Source organism: Choloepus didactylus, chromosome 21 (genome assembly GCF_015220235.1).
Source record: "Choloepus didactylus isolate mChoDid1 chromosome 21, mChoDid1.pri, whole genome shotgun sequence".
Taxonomy (NCBI): Eukaryota; Metazoa; Chordata; class Mammalia; order Pilosa; family Megalonychidae; genus Choloepus; species Choloepus didactylus.
Window position 1 is genome coordinate 37416009 of NC_051327.1, and position 22439 is coordinate 37438447.

The following is a 22439-nucleotide window of genomic DNA, read 5'->3' on the forward strand; positions in this document are numbered from 1 at the left end:
CTGGAAATTCCGAAGCATCCATGCAGCTCAAGACACACACCCCTGGGACCTTGGGTGAGTCACCCACCCTCTCGGGGCCTCGATCGCCTGTCTGTAAAATGGGCACCATGCCAGTATTTAGCTCTAAAGATCAGCTTACTGAGAATTCACCCAGATGATGCACGTGTATTGCAGAGTGAGGGTTAAGGAAAACTGATCAGCTGTTTTGCTACTTTGTTTCCCTCCCACCTCCCCAGGCTGTCCCATAGCCCCTGGCAAGAACTTTCTCAGTCTGTCACAGAAAGCTCTGGAAATCAGTAACTCCTCTTTCAACATCCACTCGACCCCCTGCCCTTAAAGGGCTGCCCCCTGCCCCATCTGCCTGCTACAGTAACGACAGCAGCTCTGAGCCCTACGGGCCCTCTGGGAAGTTGTTATAGGGTAGTAATGAATGTGCTGGCTTTGAGGGTACACACAATCTTGGAGGTGGGGTGCAACCAAGCCCCATGGTGGATGGACAGACCTGAATCGGAAGACCCCTCCGGTTGTCGAGTCCCCTGCCTTTACCTTGAGACACGAAAAACGCTGACACCCAGACAGGAAAGGTGACTTGCCCTAGGTCCCAAAACTAGTGCCAGGGCTGGGTCTAGAATGGTCCCTTCTGGCCCAGCCCAGAGCACCCCCCACCTTTCACCATATCAGCCCAGCTGCAGTCAGCCCTGAAAATATTACTAAATTGGAGAAAGGGGGCTTCAAAGACCTCCCAAACCTGGGGGGTCATCAGGTAGATGTTATTAGTGAGGGCACCCCTTTATTGTTTTAAAACTATGGAGGAAGCCAGATTATGCCCAACCTCTGCCATCTCCATTCTCAGGGTACAACCGTGACAGGCAAAAAGATGGATTATCCAGAAATTAAACCAAAATATCACAGACCACGGTAAGTGAGACACAAGCCCTACAAGAATATGTCCGAATAAAAATGTTCAAGAAACAGCCCTCTATGAATGCTTGGAGTCACCTAATTTCTTTTTTAAAATTCTGCAGAGGGAAAAGCAACCACAAACCTGAATTTTCTTTTGTTGCTTACCTAATGCAACCGCATCTTCATTCATTTTTCTTCCCCCAACTGCTGAGCCACAAAAGGACCTGGCTTTGGTTTTCATTTGTCCTAAACACTTACCATGGTCGGGAGCTCACAATTACTATGGTGAAAGCTGTAGAAGGGTGACTCTGTTTTTTTTTTTTTTTTTAAATTCCTCCAAACCACCAAGATTGAGTTTCCAACTCAAAAATTCCTAGCAGGGCATAAAAGTAAACCAGGTATGTGAGCTTGTTGATAGATGCAGAAAAAGTATTTGACAAAATCCATAACCCTTTCATGATGAAAACACTCAACAAACTAGGAATAGCAGGAAACTTCCTCAACCTGATAAAGGGCATCTACGAAAACCCACAGCTAACTTCATACTTAGTGGTTAGAGTCTAAAAGCTTTCCCCTAAGATCAGGAACAAAGCAAGGATGTGCACCCAGGTCACTTCTATCAGACATTGTGCTAGAAGTTCTAGCCAGGCCAATTAGGCAAGAAAAGAAAATTAAAAGCATCCGGATTGTAAAGGAAGAAGTAAAACCATCTTTGTTCGCAGATGACATGACCTTATATGGAGAAAACCCTAAGGAATTCTCACACACACACACACACACACACACACACACACACACACACAATTATTAGAGCTAATGAATGAGTTCAGCAACTTGCAGGATGCAAGCTCAATATACAAAAATCAATTTGTACTTCTGTACACTAGCAATGAACTATCTGAAAATGATATTAAGAAAACAATTCCATTTACAATAGCCCCAAAGAGAATAAAGTACTTAGGAATAAATTTAACCAAAGGAGTGCAAAACCAGTACTCCAAAAACCGCAAAATGTTGAAAGAAATTAAAGCTCTAAATAAATGGAAAGACATCCTGCATTCATGAATTGGGAAACTTAATATTATTAATCAGGCAGTTCTCCCTGTGTTGATCTATAGATTCAATGCAATCCTGTCATCAAAACTCCAGCTGCCTTTTTTAAAAAGAGGAGTTGTAGGCTTACAGAGAAATCATGCAGAGAGTACAGTTCCAAATATCCCCCCCCACACACACCCATACTCACATGCAGTTTTCCCTATTATTAACATTTGGTGTTAGTATGGTACATTTGATATAACCGATAAACCAATATCCAATGGCCTTTTTTGCAGAAATGGAAGAGCTGATTCTGAAATTCATATGGAATTGCAAGAGAATGGGAGTGTCTGTTAATGGGTAAGGGTTTTGGGGGGACAGCTGGGAGTTGAGGAAAACGTTCTGGAATTAGTGGTGATGGTTGCACAACATTGTGAATATATTAAAATAAAAAACTGAGTTGTACTCTTAAAATGGCCAATTTTGTGTTACATGAATTCTATCTCAAAAAAAAAAAAAAAAGTACACCAGACATCTAGCATATGACCACTCAGGACCCAGGTAAGTGGCCACACAGGGTTACACGACATCCGTGACCATCTCGCTTCCCAATGAAGACTTTGCAGCTGTGTCCTAACTGGGGAGGGTGCCAGCTCGCGATCTGGGAAGTGGACTCACCACACACGATAGATACCCCTGGAATTACATGGACCAGACAGAAAGAGAGAGACGTTTTCTCTTGGTATATTTTGAAACTTCAGAAATGACAGCAGTCAGGAGAGAAAAACAGGTGGCTTAAAAGAAAGCAGAATATGAGCCCATTTTTGTCAAAGAGAGAGAGAGAAGGAGAGAGAAAGAGAGAAAAGAAAAAATATTCATCCATATTCACCTAGAAAAAAGTTTTCAAACTTTTTCAAGCAGGAAGAATGCTACAAATGGTCTTCTCTGAAGGATGGGAAGTAGGTGATTTTTTTTTCCTTTCTCTTTTTGCTACTCTCCATTTTCTAATGTTTCAAGAACAAACACAAATTGCTTCTGTTAAAACACACACACACACACAAACAACTAATTTTCAAAAAAGGAAGGCACCCGGTTGCCAGAAACAGCCTCCACGGACGGGTCTGTGTTGCCCAAAACAACGAACTTGGGTAACTAATGTTTCCATAACACCTTCCCACTTCCAAAACAACATTTCATGCACACATATCCCACAGTTCATCCCCTCTGTGCAGAAGAGATTCTCAACACTGAGTTGTGGAGATGGGGAAACCAAGGCCCAGGCTTTCCACCTCCACCCTGGCCCCAGCACCTGGCTCTGGCCTTGGACCAGCCCAAGATGGAGCCGAAAGTGGGTGAGCTCAGGGGCAGAGAGAGGTCTGCAGATAGGGTTACCAGATTTAGCCAATAAAAATACAGAACTCCCACTTAAATGAATTACAGATAAATTATTTTTTAATATAAAGATGTCCCAAATATTGCACAGGATACACTCAAACTAGAAAATCGCTCATTTGTCCAAAATCCATATTTAACTAGGAGTCCTACATGCTATTTGGCAACCTACCTGCCGGGCCTGCTTCTGGCCAGAGCAGGAGGCCCGCATCCCCAGGCGGTCCCTGGTCCCTGTGTGAGGGTGATGGCACCCACAGGCAGTGGTCCATGGGAAGGCCGAGGAGCCCTACCGTGACCCCGTAGTTCCACAGGTCAGCCTTTCCCCTGGAGGCCCTCCTGGCCCTGGCTAGGCCCCCATCATTTCCAGGTACAACCAGAGCAGCAGGTGGGGCCTTCCCTGGCCTTCCCAGAGTGAGGACCCATCTGCCTGCTTCGAGGACCCCACAGGCCTCAGGGAAAACAAGGCCGCTGCCCCCCCCCCCCCAACTACAGCACCCAGGTGTCCTCTGTCAAACCCCAGGGGTCAGGCTGTGTGTTTGTGTTTCTATTTTAGTAGATTTCACAGGCCACAGCAATTAGCAAAGGATGCAGAATTAGCCCCAACAGAAAATGATGATGATGATGATGATGATGATGATAAGGATGGAAAATGTTAGCTGAGCCCCCACCCCTGGGTGCTGTACCCTGGGCAAAGCCCTTTTCCACCTATCATCTCATTTTCTCCTTATAACAACCCACCAGTTTTACATGAGGAAATTGAGGCCCAGAGAGGTTAAGTAGCCTGCCCAGAGTCACACAGCACAAAGGTGGCTGGAGATGAGATTTGAACCAGGTTCTGTTGACTCCTGAGACTATCACTTAGCTTTTTCACTGTCTTAGCTGATGTGTCCTGGGTGCCAGGCACCCTTCCAGGGTCTAGGACTGGAGCAACAAGATCAGAAGCCAGGTCCCGGCTCCTCTGGATTTTATATTCTGGTTGGGGGCAGGAGAGATGGCTAATAAATCAATAATAGTGAGTACCTACCCCATGACTTTGGAATCACCACTGGATCTTTTTCATCATCACAGCCTCTTTGCACAGCTACCTCTGGAAAACGTGTGGCTTCAAAGCATAGAAGGGCTCATTTTCCAAGATCCATTCCCCCACCCCGATTGAGAATGAATCCCAGAATCATATTTATTCAACAAACAGTCGCATTGTATAGCAGGCCCTTTTCTCCCAACAACCCTATAAGCAAAGTATTATCATCCCCACTTTACTGATGTAGCAACCGAGGCCCAGAGAGGTTGAGCAAGCTGCCCGAGGCCACACAGCTCATACGTGGCAGCAGCGGGATTTGAACCCAGGTTGCCTGGCTCTGAGTCTGTGCTTAGCCACCATACTGTGGAGAGCTCCTCAGTGCTTACAGCCTTCTGGATTGCCCAGATATGTGGCTTTCAGGCTGTTGAACCCCAGAAACTTTTTCTCCAACACAATCTCCTACAGAGCCCCAACCCACAAAGCAGAAATAAATGGTTCTGCTTGAGCTGCAGTGAGCCCCTGCTTCAGCTCAGTGTGAAAGGAAACAGGCTGCCAACTTCCCCCCGGTCCAGCCCCCTTGTTTTACAGATGAGGCCCAGAGAGGGGCTGGGAGCTGCAGGGTCCCCCAGCTAATGCCTGAGTCAGGGTGAAAGCCCAGCCTTCCTCCCCTCACTGGGACACCCACTAACACCCTCGATCCTTTTCAACCACCGCCTCTCCGGGTGCAGTGCCTTCTTGGCCCAGGTCACCACCAAGCTGAGGCACCACCCTCCCACTTGTCTCTCAAAGCGACTTCCTTGTCTGGGGTTTTCTCCCAGCCACACCACTGCCGGGCTGTTCTGGCATTTCCTGGTATTTGAACCCGAATGCCAGTATTTGTCCGTCAGCTCGCTAAGGCCCTGGTGCTTGGCCCTGGCAATGGCAGGCAGTTTCCCCCAGATTTTCTTGATATTCTTCCCCCGGCTGGAAGGAGAAGTGTGGGCCGGGTCTGCACTTGTGGGTCCGGAGAAGCCCCAGATTGCCCAACACCCAAGGGTCTGGCCAGGGCCGGAGGGGCAGATGGGTTTGAGGAAGTGGTCCAAGAAGTGGGGAAGACAGGGGCTTTGGGCCTGGTGCCAGGCCTGGCCTACATCCCCTCCTGGTCCCTTTCTGGCATCAGGACCTGGTTTGGTTGCCGGCCTTTCCCATCTGTGCCATGCGATGAAACAGTGAAGCGAAGCAACTGGGTGTCATGCCTGGTATATAACAAGGCCTTGATCATTCACAGCAGCTATTTTTTATTATTTTAGTATTATTATTATTGTGTCGCTGTTGTTGTCAAGCCCTTCTTCCACCAAAAACAAAAAACCACAAGGCCTATGTGCAGATCCCAAGCTAGAACCCATTTGTTTCCAGAATCACAGTTTTGAGCTCCTGGCAGCAGCCACACATCAATGATAAGAAAATGGTCCTAGCCAATCGAATGTACTCTTGATGCAAAGCACAGACCCCCTCTTGCGCTCCTGACTGAGTTTCCCCACAGTCTAGAGACATGTCAGGGCCCTCTTGGAAGCTCTGGAGCCCCACACGCTCTGAGCTCCATTTTGTCCAATCAACCCGGCTCTTGCTCGCTTACTCTGCTCCAGCCACAAGGGCCTCCCGGCTGTTCCGGCCCAGTCCTGCCCCAGGGCCTTTGCACTGGCTGTTCTCTCTACTGGACCGCTGCAGCCCCACCTGGTGTCCACGAGGCTCACGCCCTCCTCCAAGCCTTTGCTTACACGTCACCTTCTCAACCAGGCCTACCCTGACCCCTCTCTGAGATTACACTCCCCTCCCTCAACCCCTAACCACCACCACCCCCCACTCTGCTCTCTGCAGTTGGTTCTTTTCTGTGGCACTTACCAACTTGCAATGAACTACAGCAGGTTTATTGTTCCACGTCTGCTCCCCAGCTAGACTGTCAGCTCTGGGAGGCCAGGGCTCGTTGTGTGCTTTAGCCACCAGTGGGTCCCAGGCACGTGAGTCCACTAATAAGTGAATAGCGAGGTGGTAGACTGGATGGGTATATAAGGGTGGGGGGAGCCCAGATTTCTCCCCACCCTGTGCCCTGCAGATGGGATCCACCAGCAGCCCAAGGCCCCATTATCTGCAGGGTGCCTACAAAGAGGAGCAAATAACTTCCCTGCTACTTTCCCACCCCCGAGATGGAGGCGGCCACCTTCACCCCCACGCCCTCCCCTACCCCTTGCCCTCCTCCACCCCGCATGCCTTCCTGGGCCCTCTGTAATTAGACATTGAACTGTGGGAGGGACTCCTGAGAACCACCCTCCCCCCACCTCCAGGCAGGGGCTTTCTAAGGTTTTTCCAAGGTCTTCTAGGATTTTTTTCTCCTCCTTGGCCTTGCCGCTCTGATGGAGCCAAGGCTAAATGTAAGATACTAGACTCACTGCTTCTCAACCAAGAATACTCTCTTTTAAAAAAAATAATGTTCAAAAAAAAAAAATTGTGTTCACTACTGCCAGGCATGGTGGGAGCTGTTTTTAAATGTGTCATGCTGTATAATCTTGGGAACAACCTGACATTCTTAATGTAACAGCACACATGAAGCCAGGAACCAACAAGTGCATATATTCATTCATTCAATCCTTACAAGAACCGTAAGAGGTAGGCACTATTGTTATCCCCATTTTACAGATGAGGAGCTCGAGACAGAGAGGGCAAGTAACTTGCCCAAGGTCACACAGCTAGTTAGGGTGAGGCCAGGATTCTAATCCAGACAGGCTCATAATAAAGCCAGTGTGCTCACCCGCTTTCCGGAGTAGGAATTATAATCCCCATTTTACAAACGAAGAGGCAACCTGGACACCCAAGGCTTTCCCTGTTTTTAAGAAGCAGAATCAGGATCGAGCCTGAGATGGGACTGCAAACTCACTGAAGCCACTGGGTCCAATTCCGACTCGCATGCCTGCGTGTGGAGCCGGGCTGGGAACTCATGGCCAAAGCCAGAGAGCGGGAAAGACCCGCGGCCCCAGCAGGGAGGCAGGTGGCGAGGAAGACCTTTGGATTCACGGCTGGGGGCAGGTTACCTCCTCCAGAGTCCTTGAGCAACAGAAGAGGAAGTAAAGCAAGAAAAAGTGGAAGTGCTTGGGGCTCGATTCATTTCTAAAACCCATATAGGTATTTCCCAGCATCACAGGCAGGTTGTGGAAACAACACAGAAAAAAAGCCCGATGCAGAGTGAGCCTCCCCAGTGACATGGGACACGACTTCCAGGAATGAGCCTGGCCCTGGCATCGAGGGATTGAAAATGTCTTCTTGACCAAAAGAGGGAAAAGAAAGGCAACAAAATAAGGTCTCAGTGGCTAAGAGACTTCAAACAGAGTTGAGAGGCTATCCTGGAGGTTTCTCTTATGCAAGCTCCTGCTAGATATGCCAAATGGCCACAGGATGCCAAGCTCTAATCAACAGTAGTCCCAAAATAGTGAAGATTACCTAGGTTGCTATCTGAGAATCTATAAAAGTTTCACTCACTAAGTTTATTTCTCAGAATCTTAAATCCTCCAGAGTGTTCCTATGCCAAGTAAGTCCCAAAACTCAGAGGCAACAACCTCTTCAAGAACATCAACCAGATGCAGCCCCCTTCCCCATAATGTCAACACCCCTGTTCAATATGAACAGGTTAGGGTGGTCCCTGCCCAGATACCCCTGAAGATCAAGAAAGTGATTAAATGAGAAGTGGTAGCAACAGACAAGATAGGATTCAACAAAGGATTACAAATACTGAACCTTTATATAAATATATGTATTTTTTTAGTTTCTAGGCTACTAGAACAGCTAGAAGGAAATAACTGACATGGTGAAACTGTAACCCATAACATTCTTTGAAATTTGCTTTCTAACTACTTGTTAAATTGTACTTTGAAAGCTATCACTTTTCTGTATATATGCTATATTTCACAATTAAAAATGCTAAAAAAAAAAGAAAGAAAGAAAGAAAGTAAAAGAAAAAAGCCCTGCTCAGTGATCCGATGGAAGGTGCCTTTTCCAGAAGCAAATGGACCTTCTGTGTTGTCAAATGCAGAACTCGATGAACCCCAGCCAACAGCGCTGGAAGCAGCAGTGGAGGCGTCTAAGAGGTGCAGGCTCTGCGCCCCACGATTCCACGTGGGAACTCCCCGCAGAGATGTCCTGCTACCTGTGCACAGATGAGATGTTCCAGGTCACCGTGCTGGTGACTGCCCCAAAGCAGAGGCAAGGAAAAAGGCCATCAAGAAGGAGCAGGACTCACGACGTCACGGAAAACCACTCAATAAAACGCCGCCGTTCGGATAGAAGCAGCAGCCTTCTATGTCCAGTTATGGCAAGTGAGCCATCGAAGGCCTTGCTAAGTGCAGAAAAAGTAAATTGTAGGACAAGCAAATGGTGGACCACTGACGTTGTGTGCCAATATCATACCTGCCAGTGGGGCAGGGGGCCCTTTGGCCAGGTTGTGACCGGCCACCTTTCTTTTTTAACAAATTGGAATCAAATGGAACCCAACAGAATAGAAAATCCCAGGCTACCTTCCACGTAATAATTATTTTTCCATACAACTTTTGTTTTTGTTGCATGCAGGTGTCTGCATGCGTTCTGGTTGCTTCGCCCTGTGGGTTGTAGTAAAAAAAAAAGTTTAAAAAATGGGGAAATTTTAAGTTGTATATATGTTACTACAACAAAAAGTTAATTTAAAAAAATGCTTGAAAATGCTGATATGGAAAATATCTCAAAGAAAGGGTCAAACAGTGAAGGGGGCTCCTTCTGAAAAGGAGAAGGGGTGGCAGGCGGGGGCTTTACTTTATAGAATTCTCTACCATTCGTTGGGCCACTTTTTTTAAAAAAAACAATGAGCATGTATTGCTTTTGCCATAAAATAAAGACCTTTTAAACCTTTTAGAAAAAATAAATATCCCTACCCCAGTCTCCAGGAGAGGGGTGGTGCTGTTTGAGTTGTCAACAACTTTTTGACATGAAAAAGACCAAATCCTTTCCCAGAGGGGCTCTGCCTCCCAGGGGGCTTTTGAGGCCTCCCTGGTTTTCTTCCACGTGTCCTTTCCTGGATTTCTTGCTGCCAGAAACCCACGGGATCATCCAAAAAAGAAAACACCCCTTACGATGTCAGTTTTCGTTTTTGAAAATGGGACAGGCGCTCCGGTTTCAGCCTTTGATTTGCGGTAGAGAAGTTGAGGCTGGGAAGGAGACGAGCTGGCAGAGCCCGGGGACGGGGCTGGCAGCTGGGGAGCAGCTGGAAACCAGCCCCCCTGGGCTGGCAGTCACGGGCCGATTTTCCTGCCACGTAGAGCAATATGACAACATCATGAACGGTAGGAAAATCAAGGGCAGGAGTTACTCCCAGTACCCCCACCCCACCCCAATGACACCCCCAGCATGGGGGCAATTTTATAAAATCTCTGCACGAGTTCCCTGTCCAAAAAAGGCTGTCATGGCCCTTTTTCTCAAACGGCTACTTAATAATCCACTAAGTGCTTATGAAAGAGACATGGCCTCTGGTGATCTCCCATGATAAATGTCGCTGCAGTAGACATCTCTGTGCATGTGACCTTTTCTTAAAAAAAAAAAAAAAAAAAAAAAGATTATTTCCTTTGTGCAAATTCCCAGCAGCGTGATTGCTGGAGAGAAATGCGCCCACATTGCCAGGCGTCCAAAATACTCTGCCAAACTATTTTGTGAAAGGGCTGGGTCATGTGCCTTTTTAAGGAACCACCAGCTCCAACGATTAAGTCATTGTAGTGGGACATGAAAGATCTGTGACCATCGCCCTGTCTCAGGAAGTGGGACCGATGCAGGAAAGGAGGGCGTGTCCTCTCCTAGTCCAGGAACCGGCTGGGGTGTGGCCAGACACGAGGGCCGGGGGAGCCGGTGGTGCCCTGAGTGGGAGGACACCCCTCCCCTCTTCTGCACAGGGAAACCTGCACCTGAGCCCCCGGTGTCCCCCAAGCCAGGCATTTCTTGAAATGGTTCACTCGGGGGGCTGAAGCCTGCGATGTGGACTTGCCGTGGGGCTGTGACAGGCGGCCGCTGTCCCCAGGAAGGATGTGGTCCAGGATGCCCGCGGCATGTGACGCTGGGCAGTTGCTGAGCAGAGATCACGAGGGCCGTCGTTTGGCCAGGACGACGGGCAGGGCAGAGGGATGGGTGGAGACGCAGCTCAGGGTCAGCTCTGCCTTCGCGGAGGCCCAGGGCTCCTCAGAGCTGGGAGCTTCTGCTTCCTACTTCCAGGGAAGATGCTGCACGTTGCTTCCAGGAGTGGAGAAGAGAAAGAAGGTCGACAAGTGTGTGGCCCTGTCCCCAGCCTGCGTCTACACCCCAGAGCGGGGAAGTGGGGAGAACACAGAGGGAGAGAGAGAGAGTGGGGCTGAGAAGTAAGCAAAGGAGAGGCAAAAGGGAGAAGGAAGGAAGGGAGGGAGGGAGGGAAAGAGAGAGAGAAAAGAAAAGAAATTGGGATGAGGAATGAGAAAGAAGGGAGGGACGAGGCAAAAAAAAAAAAGGGAGAGGAGTGTGCCCATCATTGGATGAATGGATAAACAAAATGTGACACATCCACACGATGGAATATTATTTGGTCATAAAAAGGAGGAAAAGCAAAAAAAAAGAAGGAATAAAGTTCTGGTGCATGCTACATGTGTGAACCCGGAAGACACAATGTTGAGTAAAATGAGCCAGACACAAAGTTCACATATTGCATGATTTCACTTAATGAAGAAATAGAATATGCAAATTCATAGAGACAGAATGTAGATTGCGGGTACCAGGGCAGGGGTGGGGGACGGGGATGGGAGTTATTTCTTAAGGGGTGCAGAGCTTCTTTTGGGGTGAAGGAAAAGCACCAGTCGTGGATGGTGGTAAGGGGAGCACAACACTGTGGATGTAAATTAACAGCACTGAAATGTAAACTAGAAAGTCATCGAAACGGGAAATTTTATTTTGTATATATGGTATCACAAATTTTTTTTAAAAAAAGGAATGAAGTTCTGATACATGCTACAACATGGAGAAAACCTTGAAGACAGCATGCTGAGTGAAATCTGCCAGACACAAAAGACCACACACTGCATGATTCCCCTTACACGAAATATCTAGAATGGGCAAATTCATCGATTATAGGTTACCAGGGGCTGAGGTGGGGGCAGATGGGAATGGGGAGATTTTGCTTATTGGGTAAAAAGTTGCTGTTTGAAGTGGCGAAAATGTTTTGGTAATGGATGGTGGTGTACAACATTGTGAAGGTAATGAATGCCACTGAAGTGAACACTTAAAAATGGTTAAAATGGCTTTTTTTTTTTTGTTTTATATATATAATTAAAAATACCACAGCTTTCCCCATGGTCTACAATTGGGACCACCAGCTGCCTCCCCCACCCAGCCTTTAAGGTCTCATTCACACTGGGTTTCTAATTTTCTATTTAGTTGAGGGATCACTTTTTGGCTTAACTTATTACAAACACACAGAAGTAGGTGTGGTCGTATAATAACCCCTGTACATGCACAGCCCAGCTTCAAAATCATCAATTTGTGGACCAACTGGTGTCACCCATGTCCCACAGCCCCCTCCACCATGGGATTTTTTTTTTAAATACTTTATAGAGGCGAAATTCACATACATTAAATTAACCACTTTAAAGCAAACAATTCAGTGGTATTTGGTACATTTGCAAAGTCGTGCAATCACCGTGTGGATTATTATTTTTTAAATAATTTTGGGGGGATGCTCCTCAATAGTTAAAAGAATTGTTTTTTGGTAACATATATACAACATAAATATTCCTGTTTCCATCACTTACAAGCATACAGTTCAGTGGTGCTAATTACATTCGCAATGTTGGGCTCCCGTAAATAAACTTTTTATTTTGAGATCATTTTAGAATCACAGACGGGGTTACTTGGCAGCAAATCCCCGACATCATACCATTTCTCTGTAAACACTTCAGTGTGTGTCTCTAAAAGATAAGGACTCTTTTTAAAACATAACCACAAAATGACGACATGCCTAAAAAATTAGAAATAATTTCAAAATATCATCCAATGTCATGCGGTCAGGGATCACACTTTCCTGACTGTCTCATAGAATTTTTTTTTTTTAATCTGGTTTGTTCAAAACAGGGCCCTGATCACTGTGTCTCCAGCGCTGGCACTCAGCCCGTTTGGCACGGAGTAGGAGCTCCAGGCACAGCTGCTGCGTGAATAAATGATAAAGAATTGTAAAAGTGACAACTAATGTCTTCAGAGCACAGACCCCAAGATGCACACCATGGAGATACTCACTTAATCCTGGCAGTGATACGGAGAGCTGACTGCTTTTCTTGTCCTCATTTTAGAGGGGGCAATTGAGGCACAGAGAGGTGAAGTGACTTGCCCAAGGTCACACAGCTGGGGACTGGCTTGGACAGGTGTAGGGGGCATGGGGAACCAATTCACTGAGCCATGGGCTTGTTCTACATTGTACCTGACGACAGCCCTCAATTTGCAGAAGAGGAAACCGAGTTGCAAGCGCCACGGGTTGTGCTGGGTCAGCTGCCAGACAGGCATTTGGCACAGTTTCCAGGGCAGGGGTCACACCCCTCTCCACAGACGCCCCCTCCGGCACCTTGGGCCCTAACCTGCTCTTCCTCCTCCAGGAAGCCTCCCAGGATGCCCTCTTCCCAGCCCAGAGGGCAGCACAAAGGCATCTCAGGCCTCCCTGACCCCAGGAAGTTACTCAACAAGCATTTTTCAATCACAACTACTGTCAGCCACCATGGCTAGCCCTGGAGAACAAGCAGTGACCAAGACCTGACTTTGAGTCCAGTGGGGAGACTTCCACAAGATCACCAAATGCATTTATAACAGTCAACAGAAAAAGGCCACAAGAGAAAGATGTAGAAGCTACAGGAGCATCTGGGAGGGACAGGCAGGGAGGGCTTTCAGGAGGAGCTAAGTCCAGGGCCGACGAGTGTAAACTCCCAAAGCTGGTGGTTGAGTCCTCCAACTATTTATTTTAAACAATTCTAATTAATACACTAATATTGAGAATAAAAATTATGCATGGTTGCCACAATGGCTAACAATCATGGAATTACATTGTTTCCTTTCCCTTTTTTTTTTTAAACATATGGCAGCCTCCTTCATCTTTACAATAACCCAATGGGTAGATACTACTGTAAACCCCATTTTATAGAAGAGGGACCTGAGGTTTGGAAAGGTGAAGTAGCTTGTCCAAGCCACAGAGCTGGTGGAAGGGGAGGCTGGGGTTCAAGTCCGAGCCCACGTGACCTCAGGGCTCAGGCTCTCACCACTCCCTGCCTTTCCTTTCTAGTAAGGGGACCTGAATCCCAGAGAGCTGCTTGCTGGACCTGGCATGGCCGGGCCTCACTGCCATCATTTGGGGTCAGTTCCCTTCCACGGCAGCTCATCCTGACCTTGAACCCATGTTCCCTGTTGTTGCCCTCAGAAGGGTTGTATCTGTCAGGGCTCTCCCCAAGGCAGAGCCGACAGGATGCATGCACGCAAATATATATGTCTCTGCGTGTATCTGTGTATGTGTATATGTGTATATGCGTATGTATATGTAGGTTATAAGGAATGGGCTCTCCAATTGTGGGGGCTCATGAGTCTGAATTCAGAAGGCAGGCTGGAGGCTGGCAATTCCAGTGTGAGCAGTGTTGAAGTCTTGAATCCAAATTCCAAGTTCTGGAAACTCAGGAAGGAATGGAGGATGCTGTCTTGGGGCAGAATTCCTTTCAATCCCTGGAACCCTTAGTTCTCGCTGCTAAGACCTCAGACTGATTGGATGAGGCCCACCCACCTTCTGGAGGGTCATCTCCTTTACTTACGGTCAACTGCTTGCAGATGCGGATCCCCTCTATGGAATCCCTCCACGGTCACAACTGAGCCCGTGTTTGCTCAAACAACTGGACACCGTAACCTAGCCAAGCTGTCACATAAAATTACCCTCATGAGGGGTCAGGGACATGACCAGCCTTCAGAGTTGTGGGTCCAGCATGAACAGTGCTCAAGGTCCAGCCACTGCCCTGGCAGGCCTCACTATCAGAAAACCTGGGTGGCCCCTGGCTGTGCTGTGCACCAGCTGTGTGACCCAGAGCAAGTTACATAACCTCTCTGAGCTGCTGCTTCTGCCCCCAAAAAGCAAGGATGGCAATGGGGCCGACTTTGTGGGCATGAATGGGATGAGGCAGAGGCACAGTCAGACCTTCTCTGGCTGTGGGATTTTCTCCCAACCAAAAACCTTCACTCCAGTGTGCTGGGTGGGGCACAGAAAAAATAGTTGTCATTGATTGAGCACATCTCTGGAGTCAGCCCTGGGGCCAGCAACCTGTGGGGTAAGTACTATTACTGCCTCCACTTTAAGTGAAGAAACTGTGTTGAGAGAGGTTTAGGGAACTGCCCAAGGTCACACAGCTATTGGGTAGTAAATCCAGATCTCGAATGCAGGCAGTCTGGATGGCCCCTGGCCCTGATACTATTTTGAGCTGCCTAAAGCATGCACCCTGCTATCTGCCATCCAGTTGGGAGAGGAAACCACAATCTGGCCAGGCACTTAATGTAAGCTCACCTTCGCCAAGCTGGCCTCAGCCTTATGTCGCAGGCCTGCATTGGAGGATATGATATGTCACTTGCTATTGTGTTTTCCATAAGGCTGCTGTTGAGGACAGCTGACAGTGCTGCCTGGCTTTGACCCTGTATGAGAGCCCATAAGAGAAAGACCTCTGAGTCCTTCAGGCCCAGGATGTTTGGACTCCCCTTGAGTGCTTCATTTTGTTTTTATCTTTGGGATGATGAGAATTTGAAATGGATCATGGTTCCCTTTTCACTTTGGCCACTGGGAAGCTCACAGCCAAATGTATATCCCAGCTGTGCAAACAGTTGTGTGCTTTGACATGGATGTTGTTTTATTTTATTTTCCTTCCCTCTTATTGTTTTTTACCTCAATTTCTTCACTTTAGAAAACCCCATTGCTTTGTTGGTAGCTTTCTTAGTTACCACAAATCCAGCCTGGAAAGAAGCAGCAGTATAAATAAATAATAACCCACATGAAAAATGGGTAACAATAATATCACTAGACCAGGGTTTCTCAGCCTTGGCACTATTTACATTTGGAGCCAGGTCATTCATTGTTGGGGGGCTGGGGCGGGCAGTTGAGAACCTCAGCTTTAGCCCAAACTCCTTGAAGGCAGAACAAAGGTGGTTTAGTATGGCACCCAGAACTAGCACGGGGCTGGCACTCAGCAGGGCGTGCAGCCAGCTGGCTGAAGAGATGAGCACATGCCTGCCTGAATGCTACATCACCCCTCACCAAGCTCCATAGCCCGCTGAGCTCTTGCCATCTCTATCTTCACAGCAGCCCCCTGAGGACAGAAATAGAGCTTCACTTCACAGATTACAGGCATGGAGTCCAGAGAGGCTGAGTGAGTGGCCCAAGATCACACAGCATGTGGACAATAGGGCAAAGGATCCAGTTACAGCACAATCTCCCCACCTCTTGCCATGGCCGAGCAGAAGGGGGAACAGTCACCATGAGGAAAGGGCCTTGAGTTGTATCCTGAGGAATAGGTAGGTTTTGACAGAAGGGAGGACGGCATCCCAGGCGGGGTGAGTGGCACGAGCAAAGGCCTGCAGCCAGGAAGTTGAATAGCTTTCTTGCTACTGGGGTGGGTGGCAGCGGGGATTGGGGGAGGAGCTCCCAAGAGAATTGAAAACACACGTCCACCCAAAAACCTGGAAACAAATGTTCACAGCAGCATCATTCACAGTAGCCAAAAGGTGAAAACAACCCAAGTGTCCGTCAACTGACGACTGGAGTAAAAAAATGCAATACATCTACACAATGGAATATTACTCAGCTGTAAAAAGGAATGGAGTACTGCTACAGACTACAACGTGGAGGAACCTCAAAAACATGCTAACTAAAAGAAGCCAGACAGAAAAAAACAACTTGGGTGAAAGTCCAGAATAGGAAAATCTAGAGAGACAGAAAGTAGATTAGTGGTTGCTTAGGGCTAGGGTGGAGGGGATTGGGGGTGATAGCTAAAGGGTCTGAGGTTTCTTTTGGAGGTGATGAAAATATTCTAAAATTGACTGTGGCGATGATTGCACAACTCCATGAACTACTAAGAACCGCTGGCTTGTACATTTTCAATAGGTGAATTGTATAGTGTGTGAATTATATCTAAATAAAGTTGATTTTAAGAAAAAGCCTGGGTGGGGGGGGGTGGCTTCTGAGGCAGAAGACTCGGGCCATGTGCTTGTGTGCAATCGTTTCACCTCCCAGAGCCTCAGTGTCCTCATCTGTAAAATGGGGAGATAAATGGTTCCCATCTGCTGGGTGGAAGGAGGGAAGCTGGTGGCTTCAGTCAGGCCTGAGATCCGATCCGAGTGCTCCATAAATGTTAGTCACTGGACGTTAGACTTGGGGCCGGTCTCCTCCCAGCCTGCTGTACCCTCATTCCCCAAAAGCTTCAAGAACACCGGATCCTGGAAAAGGGCAATTCCTCAAAACCTGGAAAGTCCGGGCGGGCTCTCCTGGAGTGGGGAGGAAACAGAAGCCTTCCCTGCCATCCCAGCCCCCGAGCCAGACCCTGGAATCGTGGCCCACCCTTCTTCCCCGGACCCATCACTCACGGTTTCGAGACACCCAATGACCCCAGTGATTTGCCAAAGGGTCCCCATCGCACGGGGCCCTCAAATTCGTGGGCTCCCCCAGGCCCAGGGCTCCTGGTGGCTTAGGGGGCCTGCGTGGGGAGAGGCAGGGAGACGCTGGCACCGTCCCTGCAGAGCCATCCAGCCGGGGCAGGACGGGGTGATAGGGGACCCCACAAAGGAGCGAGTGTGTGAGGAGCCTGTCCCCAGCACAATGGCTCCTCAGAGCCCTGCCCCGGGGAGCACAGAGGATCTCTATCCCCGGGGCCTAAGAAAGAAATGTCTGTTTTCTTCTAGGACCCGCCCCTGCAGGCTTCAGGCCAAGAATGTGCAGCACAGCAATGTCTACTCAGTTTCTAAAATTATGCCTGGGCTGGGGGTTGGGAGGTTGGCGAGGGCCTGGAGAGGGAAAGGATGTGGCGGGCGGCCATGCAGGAAATCTCTCGTCCCTCTCAGCACCCTGCCCTGCACACCAGGCCCTGGAAGGGAGCAGCCTCCAGCAGATGTCGGGTCGGTCCCCGGAATCAAAAGCTATTCTGTGCATGGCCCGCGAGAGCAACTGTTTTTTAGATGCCACAGTGGAGTCCCAGATTGCTAGAGCTTTCCTGGAAGAGGGGGAGCTGGGTGGAGGGGTGGTGGAATGGGATACCTGCCTTGGGCTGTCCAGTTTGAAGAGTAAATGAGAAAAAGAAAACGCCCAGTGGCCAAAAGGTAGAAGTGGGAATAGGGTCGCTGTATTAGGTTGTGCAGGTTGTGCACTGCACAACTGCAGGGGACGCTCTTCTCAAATGAGGACTTGCGCTGTGTACAACTAGACAAAGATTCAGGGGGCCAGTTGGCTCATGTGGCCAGGGCCTCACCCACAAATCAGGGGTCAGACTGCAGGTGGGAAACAGAGCAAGACTTCATTACAAATGTACACCCCACAGCGCTAGCTAAATCTAAGAGGAGTGTGGGGCAGGCAGGCAGGAATAGTCAAGAGGGATGGGCGGTGAAATCTATGGGGCTGTCCAACCGCCCAGAGACGGTTGCCAGATAAAACACAGGACACCCAGTTCAATTTTAATCAGATAGATAGTGAATCATTTTTTTAAGTGTAAGTGTGTCCCAAATATTGCCTGGGACAGGTTTAGAGTAAAAAATCATTCGTTGTTTGTCTAAAATTCAAATTTAACTGGGTGTACTGTGTTTTTATTTGCTAAATCTGGCAATCTTACCCACAGAGAACCTGCCTACTAAAAACTCTTTTTACCACCCACCTCTGCCTGGAAATAGCTATTAAACCAGCAGCTAATCGGAAGCCAAGTCCCCCCAAGCCTTTTGGCTGCTGTGCCGTCAGCAGGACACAAAGCGTGGAAAGAGAGCCACCCCTTCCCCCAAAGTGGCATCTCCATGGCCCCCCTCATCCCCCGGAGGCTCTGACATGGCTGCCTGGTGAGGTCAGAATGTTTATCTGAATGTGGTACCCCGTGCGGCCACCTGTCCACAGGGAGGGCAGGCATGGCTCAGAAGCTGAGGATCTGCCCGCATCACTGAGTCTCAGAGGTACGGATCTTGTGCAAGGCCCGGATGTGCAATCGGGGCCTCTCCAGGAAGTCAGACCAGGCGGTTTCCCAGGCCAGTGGCGCCCTGTGAGACGGGCGGTCTGGGGGTGAGCCTCAGGGTATGCTCGGGCTGGGGCCAGGCTGCCTCTCCCCAGCCCCTCCTGGGCTCTCCTGCAGGCAGGTAGAGAATGAGGAAGGCAGGCACTGACTGGGCAACTCCCCAGCGGTTCCCGTGGGAACGGCAGGCTCATCGGGTGGGACCAGAGCAAACCGCAGGTGGCAAGTGGACGGCCGGAGCCAGCCCGGTCCCAGGGACACACTCGCACTGGGAACCAGGATGGAAAACTGCCCCGAGGCTGGGGTAGGACAGCCCGGACCCCAGGCCCCCACAGAGCCCTTGCAGACTCAGAGCCCCGGACCCCAGCCTTTCCCACTCCATCCTCCCCCAACTTCTATGGTTGTCTGAGACCTTGAGAAGGGCCAGGAGGTGAGGAAGGATGGAAACGAGATGTTCAGGGAATGAGTCAGCTCTCTTTGCAGAAGGAAGCTCTGTTCAACCAGGAGTGACTGGAGACCATCCCAGGGCCTCTGTGGAAACCCTCCCCATCACCCTAGGGTCCTGTTCCTGCAGGATGTCCAGGGGCACTCAGCCACTGCAGGTGTGCCCTGTGAGGACCAGCCAACTGGGTTCTCAACTCTAGTTCTATTTCCATTTCTGGATCCCCACAGAATGGAGTAGGGGGAAGGGCACATCCAGCAGAAAGCCCAGAGCTCCTGGGTCACCTGGGGGGCGAGCAGGGCAGCCATCATCAGACATGAGGTCCCTGGGCTGCTTTCTCCTCATTACCCCGGTAACTCAGTCACAACCCGGCCTCAGGTGTCAAAGCATGGCTGTCCCACCTGCTTAGACCTGCCCCCACGGGAAGGCATCGTGCTTCACACACTCCCTGTGGACTCCCAGCTCCTGGAGGGCAGGCTGGGCTCCTGCAAGAGCCACCAGAGGCAGAGAGCAGTCAAGGAAGGCTTCCAGGAGGCAACGGCTCTTGTTAAGGGCTAAACTGGAGTTCATTGGGGGAAGAGCCAGGTCTTAGTTTCCTGAGGCTGCTGTAACAAAGTAGCCAACCAAAGTTGGCATAAACGACAGAAATTTATTATCTCACAGTCCTGGAGACCAGAAGTCTGAAATCAAAGTGTTGGGGGGTGGGGGATCATGCTCCCTGTGAAGTCTGTGGGGGTCTGGCCGTGGCCGGCAATCTGCGATGTTTCTTGGCCTGTGGCATGGCTCAGTGTCTGCCTCCATCCTCTCCGTCTCCTGTCTCTGTCATACAGCTCTGTCCAACCTTCCTCTGCTTATAAAGACCCCATCCTATTGGATTAAGGGCTACTCTAATCCAGAATGGCCTCATTTTTTAGATAATAACATCTTCAAAGCTCCTATTTCCAAATGGAGTCACATTCATAGGACTGTGGGTTAGAACTTGAACGTATCTTTGGGGGAAACACAGTTCAATCCCTAACAAGCGGGAAGGGCATTGGCCCAGGGGGAAGAGCAAGGACGAAGTATGTGCAGCCTCGGCATGTGGGTAACTCCCCAGCAGTTCAGGCTTGGTGGCACTGAAAGCAGAGCAGAGGCTAGGGAAATGGCTGCCTGGGACCCGGAATCTGGACCCAGAGAGCCAGCCTCGACTCCTGCCCTGCCACCTACCGCCCAGCGGCCCTGGGCAAGCTGCTTTACTTGCTGAGCCTCAGTCTCCTCACCTCTAAAATGGGCTGCATGTGGCTGCTCGGCGGGTCCCTCTGCTCCCTGCCAGGCCTGGGACTGCACATTTCCCTGCACCTTCTCATTCATTCCCACAACACTGGGAAGTAAGTGACCCTGAGGTCTTTCTCTCGGCCCACGTACAGGGCAAACTAGGGAATCAGTGCCCTTGGATCCAGCCCTCCAGCAACAACAGGCAAGAACAAGGGAAATAGCCCACTCCTTCGCCCCCAGGTAGCACGACTCTGACACGTGCTCTGCAAACTCTCCCAGGGGCCCCCAGTGGGAATGAGCCTCCATTGCCCACAGTGGACACCTGCTTACTGACACCCTGTATTTGCGTGAGTTCCCTCCCTTTCTTGTCTCTCTTCTCCAGCTCCCACCAGTACTTCCTGGGACCCCCTCCCAAATAAACTACTTGCACCAGATCCTGCTCTCAGAGTCTGCTTCTGGGGTGACTGAAACTAAGAGAAAGGAACATCTGCTTCGTAGCCATAGCCAATGTTTGCTGGCTGGAAAGGCAGACCCAGTTATCACAAGGTCTTCCAATTTTTTGGAAGAGAAACCAAAGCTCACGAGTTTTCTGTGATCTCTTCCCATTTTTAATGGCCAGCTCAAATTAAACAAAGCAAAATAGAACAGGATCAAAACAAAAGTTTCTGTGGGCCCGCTTGGGTCCTGGGCCTGCCAATTTGGAGCTGTCGGTGGCGGGGAGGGCCACGGAAGGCTGCACACAGCCGGGATACAGTTGCCAGAAGGAGGCCCTAGGGTGGGTCAGGCAGCTTGGCCTGTTTATGGGTCCCCAGCTGGAAACATCTGGTGGGTGCAGTGAGGCAGCCCGCGCGCGGCGGCAGGAGATCCACAGCAAACAATCTGAGTCGACGCTGTTCCAAACAAGCAGGCCCCGCGCCGCCTGCAGCTCCCCCGACTCACCCAGTGGAAAGAAATCCCGGGACCCCTCCGCCCGCCTGACAGCGAGCTCAGGCCCAGGAAAAACAAACCCGGGGCGCCAGAGCGCCTCGAGGAGGAGGCCACCATGGGAGAGCCGCTTCCAGACCCCACACTTCTGAACTTCTTTTTAATGCTGTGCAGATGGAGGAGGTTGACTTTCCAGATTTCCATACCCTCTCCCCACCCCTGTGCTGTGTGCCTTTTTCCCTTTTGCAGAGAAAGCAAAAAGGGCGTCTCTCAAGATTGTGTTTGCACCGTTTCGCGTGGTTATTTAAAGCCATGGCTTTTCAGAATTTAAATTAAGAATACAGGGTATCATTAAGACTACAGGAGGGGTAGGTAGTGATGCAAAATTTTAGTTTGGTGTGTTTATTGTTCTATAAACAACCCATCCACGCCTGCTCTTCTGAACTGTCTCGCATGTTTAATGGATTATAAATTGGAGCCATCTTCGCTGGGAGGAAGAGTGAGTCTCTGACAGCTGACTTTTAATGGGCCCCCTAAGAGTCAAATATTTCATGTATGGTTACTCTGGCTGTTTGAATGTATCATGTCCCCTAAAACACCATGTTCTTTAATGTAATCTTGTGGGGGCAGACGTATTAGTCTTGATGAGGTTGGAATCCTTTGATTGAGTGTTTTCACGGAGATGTGACTCAAACAACTGAGAGTGAAATGTTTGATTGGATAATTTCCATGGAGCTATGGACACTGCCCATTCAGGATGGGTCTTGATTTAATCACTGGAGTCCTATGAAAGAGCTCACAAACAGAAGGACCTCAGAGCAGCTGAGAGTGACACTTTGGAGAGCAGCTGAGAGAGATATTTTGGAGACAGCCGTTGAAAGCAGACTTTTGCTGACATTTTGGGTATGCTAGCCCAGTGTTTGCTCCGGAGAAGCTAAGAGAGGACAAAACGCCCCAAGAGCAACATTTTGAAGAATGCACAGGAGCTGAGAGAGGAGCTGGAACACAACCCGGAATCACCAGATGCCATCCATGTGCCTTCCCAGCTAATAGAGGTTTTCTGGATGCCATTGGCCTTCCTTCGGTGAAGGTGTACTCATGTTGATGCCTTCATTTGGACATTTTCATGGCCTTCAGATGGTAACTTTGTAGCCAAATAAACCCCCTTTATAAAAGCCAATCCATTTCTGGTGTTTTG

General features: G+C 49.3%; 1 long non-coding RNA gene across 1 annotated transcript; it reads left to right on the forward strand.

The window, feature by feature from the left end:
• The first annotated feature begins 10515 nt into the window (after nt 1-10515).
• Nucleotides 10516-13431, forward strand: LOC119517046. The gene is made up of 2 exons (XR_005213459.1): nt 10516-10651; nt 12488-13431. It is a non-coding gene; the product is annotated as an uncharacterized LOC119517046 (long non-coding RNA).
• Nucleotides 13432-22439: the final 9008 nt, after the last annotated feature.